The 6,669-nt window shown below is 41.4% G+C and overlaps 1 pseudogene; it reads right to left on the reverse strand.

Annotated features, from left to right (window-relative positions):
* Nucleotides 1-4,247: 4,247 nt before the first annotated feature.
* On the reverse strand, nucleotides 4,248-5,598 carry LOC139266627 (G-protein coupled receptor family C group 6 member A-like; annotated as a pseudogene).
* Between the last annotated feature and the right edge of the window lie 1,071 nt (nucleotides 5,599-6,669).

Genomic DNA, 6,669 nt, shown 5'->3' on the forward strand with positions numbered 1-6,669 from the left:
CACGTCTCTGAGCCATACAGGAGGGTGGGTATTACTAAAACGCTGTAGACCATGAGCTTGGTGGCAGTTTTGAGGGCCTGGTCTTCCAACACTCTTTTCCTCAGGTGGCCGAAGGCTGCACTGGCGCACTGGAGGTGGTGTTGGATCTCGTCGTCGATGCCTGCTCTTGTTGACAGGAGGATCCCAAGATATGGAAAGTGGACCCAGTCTGCCCTACATGTGACTCCAGACATTCAGCAATGTAGTTGACTCTTAACTGCCCTCTAAAATGGCTGAACAAGCCACTCAGTTATACTAAACCGCTACAACAAATGTCAGCACTGCGGGAGTAACTTCACCACATGGAGTGCAGCAGTTCAAGAAGGCTCACTACCACCTTCTCAAGGGCAATAAATGCTGGTCTTGCCAGCGACACCTACATCCCATGAACGAATAAAAAAAAACTATACGCAGTGAAACTATTTTTCAAGGATCAATTACCTTATTCTAGTGGTAGGCCTCAAAGGGAGTCACACCAGCTCTCAACATGTGTTCCACTGTTAAAAGGCAGAATTCCTGGAGTAACCCAATAACTCCCCTGACTTACCCCCTTGACATGGGGGGGAGGGGGGGCAAAAGTTCCACTCACCCCCAACCCACTGGAATGTCAAAGACTTGGATAAATGGGCAGAATCCTGAAGTAACAGGGTTTAACTCCAAATTCTGGCTCTCCAAGCAAAAATGCTGCCTTCCTCTGCCCCAGGAATTTTGGGCCTTGGGCCCTTAATTTAAAAACATAAGAACATAAGAAATAGGAGCAGGAGTAGGCCATACGGCCCCTCGAGCTTGCTCTGCCATTTAATAAGACCATGGCTGATCACTCCCTCAGTACCCCTTTCCTGCTTTCTCTCCATACCCCTTGATCCCCTTTGCCGTAAGGGCCATATCTAACTCCCTCTTGAATATATCCAATGAACTGGCATCAACAACTCTCTGCGGCAAGAAATTCCACAGGTTAACAACTCTCTGAGTGAAGAAGTTTCTCCTCATCTCAGTCCTAAATGGCCTGCCCCTTATCCTAAGATCATGGACTCAGGTCCACTTCCCCGCCCGCTCCCCATAACCCCTTATTCTCTTATCGTTTAAGAAACTGTCTATTTCTGTCTTAAATTTATTCAATGTTCCAGCTTCCACAGGTCTCTGAGGTAGAAAATTCCACAGATTAACATCCCTCTGAGAGAAGAAATTTCTCCTCATCTCAGTTTTAAATGGGCGGCCCCTTATTCTAAGATCATGCCCTCTAGTTCTAGTCTCCCCCATCAGTGGAAACATCCTCTCTGCATCCACCTTGTCAAGCCCCCTCATTATCTTATACGTTTCGATAAGATCACCTCTCATTCTTCTGAATTCCAATGTGTAGAGGCCCAACCTACTCAACCTTTCCTCATAAGTCAACCCCCTCATCCCCGGAATCAACCTAGAGAACCTTCTCTGAACTGCCCCCAAAGCACGTATATCCTTTTGTAAATATGGAAACCAAAGCTGCATGCAGTATTCCAGGTGTGGCCTCACCAATACCTTATATAGCTGTAGCAAGAATTCCCTGCTTTTATACTCCATCCCCTTTGCAATAAAGGCCAAGATACCATTGACCTTCCTGATCACTTGCTGTACGTGAATACTATCCTTTTGTGTTTCATGCACAAGTACCCCCAGGTCCCACTGTGCTGCGGCACTTTGCAATTTTTCTCCATTTAAATAATAACTTGCTCTTTGATTTTTTTCTGCCAAAGTGCATGACCTCACACTTTCCAACATTATACTCCACCTGTCAAATTTTTGCCCACTCACTTAGCCTGTCTACGTTCTTTTACAGATTTATTGTGTCCTCCTCACACATTGCTTTTCATCCTTTCTTTGTATCATCAGCAAACTTGGCTACGTTACACTCAGTCCCTCCTTCCAAGTTATTTATATAGATTGTAAATAGTTGGGGTCCCAGCACTGATCCCTGCTGTACCCCACTAGTTACTGGTTGCCAACCAGAGAATTAACCATTTATCCCGACTCTCTGTTTTCTGTTAGTTAGCAAATCCTCTATCCATGCTAATATATTACCCCGAGCCCCGTGAACTTTTATCTTGTGCAGTAACCTTTTATATGGCACCTTGTCAAATGCCTTCTGGAAGTCCAAATACACCACATCCACTGGTTCTCCTTTAACCATCCTGTTTGTTACATCCTCGAAGAACTCCAGCAAATTTGTCAAACATGACTTCCCCTTCATAAATCCATACTGACCCTGCCTGATCGAATGTCCTGCTACTGCTTCTTTAATAATGGACTCCAATATTTTCCTAATCACAGATATTAGGCTAACTGGTCTATAGTTTCCTGCTTTTTGTCTGCCTCCTTTTTTAAATAGGGGTGTTACTTTTGCAGTTTTCCAATCTGCTGGGACCTCACCAGAATCCAGGGAATTTTGGTAAATTACAACCAATGCATCCACTATCCCTGCCGCTACTTCTCTTAAGACCCTAGGATGCAAGCCATCCGGTCCAGGGGATTTATCTGCCTTTAGTCCCATTATTTTACTGATTACCACCTCCTTAGTGATTGTGATTGTGTTAAGTTCCTCCCCCCTATAGCCCCTAGACTATCCACTGTTGTGATATTGTTAGTGTCCTCTACCGTAAAGACTGATACAAAATATTTGTTCAGAGTTTCTGCCATCTCCATGTTCCCCATTACTAATTCTCCGGTCACGTCCTCTAAGGGACCAATATTTACTTTAGCCATCCTTTTCCTTTTTATATACATATAGAAACTCTTGCTATCTGTTTTTATATTTTTGCTAGTTTACTTTCATAGTCTATCTTCCCTTTCTTAATCATTTTTTTTTGTTCTTTGCTGGCTTTTAAAAATTTCCCAGTCTTTTGTCCTCCCACTAGTTTTTGGCACTTTGTATGCCATTGTTTTTAATTGGATACCGTCCTTTATTTCTTTAGTTAGCCACGGATGGCTATCTTTCCTCTTGCACCCTTTTCTCTTCACTGGAATATATTTTTCTTGAGAGTTGTGAAATATCTCCTTAAATGTATACCACTGTTCATCAACCGTCCTACACTTTAATCTATTTTCCCAGTCCACTTTACCCAACTCTGCCCTCATACCTTCATAGTGTCCTTTATTTAAGCTTAGTATGCTGGTTAGAGATCTAACTTTCTCACCCTCCATCTGAATTTGAAATTCAATCATGCTATGATCATTCATTCAGAATGGATCCTTTACTAGGAGCTTGTTTATTAATCCTGTCTCATTATATAGGACCAGATCTAAGATAGCCTGCCCCCTGTTTGGTTCCGTTACATACTGCTCAAGGAACCCGTCCCTTATGCACTCTATGAACTCCTCCTCAAGGCTACCCTGACCAATTTGATTTGTCCAATCAATATGGAGGTTAAAATCACCCATGATTATTGTTGTTCCCTTTTTACAAAGCCCCCACTATTTCCTTGTTTATGCTCCAACCAACAGAGTTGCTACAGTTAGGGGACCTATAGACTACACCCACCAGTGACTTTTTCCCCTTATTGTTCCTTATCTTCCCCAAACTGTTTCAACACTCTTATTATGTGAGCCAATATCGTTTCTTAGCATTGCAGTAATTCCATCCTTTATCAATAGAGCTACCCCACCTCCTTTTCCTTTCTGTCTGTCCATGGGCTCCTCCCATTTTCCCAACGTAATTTCAGCATATGATAGTTGGAAACCCTCAAGAAATGATGTAAACAGCTCTTTTTGGTTATTTGTGCAATTTCTCTGGCGATTCCATCACAGGAGATCGGAAGAACCTCCATGGAAATTCTAGACATTGATCTACAATCGGCAAACAGCTGCAGCCATTGAGCAGCTGACTGAATTCATATTGGTAGCTGACATTAAAAATATACGCCAGGAATTTCCTTGGGGGTTCTCCTGATTGGCCGCTGTACCTTGTGCAGTAGATTGGTTGAAACCCCAGATAGATGTGTAAATGGGGATATATGACAATCTTCTGCCAAGGTGATCCTGGCCAATCTGGAGCATTCTTAAGGAAATTCACAGTTAAAATGTTTGAGTAGATCCTAATGCTGCTTAATCTTGTTGAAAATCTGGTAGGTATAAAAGTAGTTAACAGAACATTCCTACTAAAATCAGTTTTATATAAATAAACAATCATTTGATTTTGTATTTCATGCTGAAATTCATGTAAGATTTTGTAACATTTACCAACTTCTGTGTCTCCTGTTCAGTGAGCCTGGTACAAATGTACGACTCTGGCCATTTTTGAACATGTTGAAATGTTCCCTGCTGTAGCATGTTGACCCAAGTTCAGAATCATCAGTCACTGTTTCAAAGGCTGAGGGAGGTTCTGTGAAAACATTTTCAGAGTCTTTTCTTGTTTTTGGGTTGGGATGTACAAACTGCCCTCTCTGTTTGAAATACTCTCTCACATGCCCCAGATATTTCAACTCAACATTACTTTCTTTCTTGAAGAAAAGTTTATAACAAGCTGGAAAGAAATGGCAACACATAATGCCGTAGCTCGATGATAAAATTGCAACTGATTCAACCGCTGGGAAATGCTTCTCAGTTATCATGTTAATGTACATGACACTAAACAAAATCCACACAATTAAGTAAACGAGCATACTGAATGTGATAAATTTTGCCTCATTATACATTCCAGGAGCCTTCCTTCCTTTAAAAGCAAGAATGAAGTAGACACATGCAAGTAAAACAATGTATCCTAACATTATATCGTATGCTACTTGGGAACTGTCATCACATAACAGCAAAAGGATTTTAGTCATGTTTCTACTTTGCACAGGTTTTGGAGTATTGAAAGATAACCACGCTGAACAAATGATCACTTAAATTCCTGTGGTAACAATTATAATGGGTACTGGTTTATAGAGAAGCCTTAAATTTTTACAGATAATCGGATTATAACTAAAAGCCAGGATGATCCGAAAAGATTTCACCAAAATACAAGAAACACAAAGTGTAAAGCTTATACCAAAAAGTGGTTGTCGGATTTTACAAATGTAATCAGACGGTTCTCCAATAAACAACACAACACTGACAAAACCGAGTAACAGTGAGAACAGCATTATGTAACACATCCAACCTCCAGCAGCTTTCACAGCTGGTGTACTCAGATGTTTTGTGAACAATATGACTATTATACATATTATAAGTACTCCTAAGGTGGCAAGTGTGACGATCACAACAGAAACAGCATCTCTCCATTGAAGAAACTCTATAGTTCTATTCTGGCATGTTGAACTTCCTTTCTCAGACCATTGGTTTTCTGAACACTGCATACAGTCATTGGAATCTACAGAGGAAAAAAAAAATGTTTAGCCAATGGAAAAGCACAAAACAATGCACTGGAATTCTTGCTTAACATATACCTTAACATATACTCCAGAACATCTCTTAAACTTTATATATCATTATGTGCATCCTTATATGCTTACTTGGCAAGATATTCCACTGTCCTGGCAGCACACAAACAATTTTGCTCCACATAGTATCTCTACGTGTACTTATCTTTAAAACCATGAATCCCATCTTTCGCTAGATATTCAGCCCAAAGAAAAGTTCTATGCAACTCCTGAAACAACAACTTGTATTTATATTGCGCCTTTAATGTAGTAAAACATCCCAAGCCGCTTTACAGGACTATTATAACAAAAAATTTGACACTGAGCCACATAAGGAGAAATTAGGGCAGGTGACCAAAAGCTTGGTCAAAGAAGTAGGTTTTAAGGAGCGTCTTAAAAGTGGAATGAGAGGTGGCGAGGTTTAGGCAGGGAATTCCAGAGCTTTGGCCTAGGCAATAGAAGGCACGGCCACCAATGGTTGAGCAAAGAGGGCAGAATTAGAGGAGCGAAGACATGTTGGGGGGAGGGGTTGTGGGGCTGGAGGAGATTACAGAAATAGGGAGGGGCGAGGCATGGAGGGATTTGAAAGCAAGGATGAGAATTTTGAAATCGCGGTGTTGCCTAACTGGGAGCCAATGTAGGTTAGCGAACACAGGAGTGATGGGTGACCGGGACTTGGTGCGAGTTAGGACACAGGCAGCTGAGTTTTGGATGACTTCAAGTTTACGTAGAGTAGAATGTGGGAGGCCAGCCAGCCAAGTCTTGGAATAGTCAAGTCTGGAGGTAACAAAGGCATGGATGAGAGCTTCAGCAGTAGATGAGCTGAGGCAGAGATGGAGATGGGCGATGTTGCAGAGCCTGAAATAGGCGGTCTTAGTTATGCTGTGGATATGTGATCAGATGGTCATTTCAGGGTCAAGTATGGCACCAGACAATATGAAAGAATGTAGGAGATACAGAAATTTAAAAAAGATAAAGAAATTAAAATTATAATGATAAAGACACCAGGATAAAAGGTGATTAATGTAATAGTTAACAAATATATCCATAAAAACAAGTGGTTATTTTGTTGTTTTATATTTTAGAAAGTAGTGAGCATGTAATGGAGAGACAATTAATGGAAGAGGTTGATTACGCTGTCTAAATTCTTTATAATCACTATTATTATTTCCTGGGCTGGCTTTTCGATCTATTGCTGCTCCTCTTAGCGCCCTGAAGTGTGGCAATGGCAGCGGAAAGCACTAGCGCCTGGGAGGCC

Source organism: Pristiophorus japonicus, chromosome 7 (genome assembly GCF_044704955.1).
Source record: "Pristiophorus japonicus isolate sPriJap1 chromosome 7, sPriJap1.hap1, whole genome shotgun sequence".
Classification (NCBI taxonomy): domain Eukaryota; kingdom Metazoa; phylum Chordata; class Chondrichthyes; family Pristiophoridae; genus Pristiophorus; species Pristiophorus japonicus.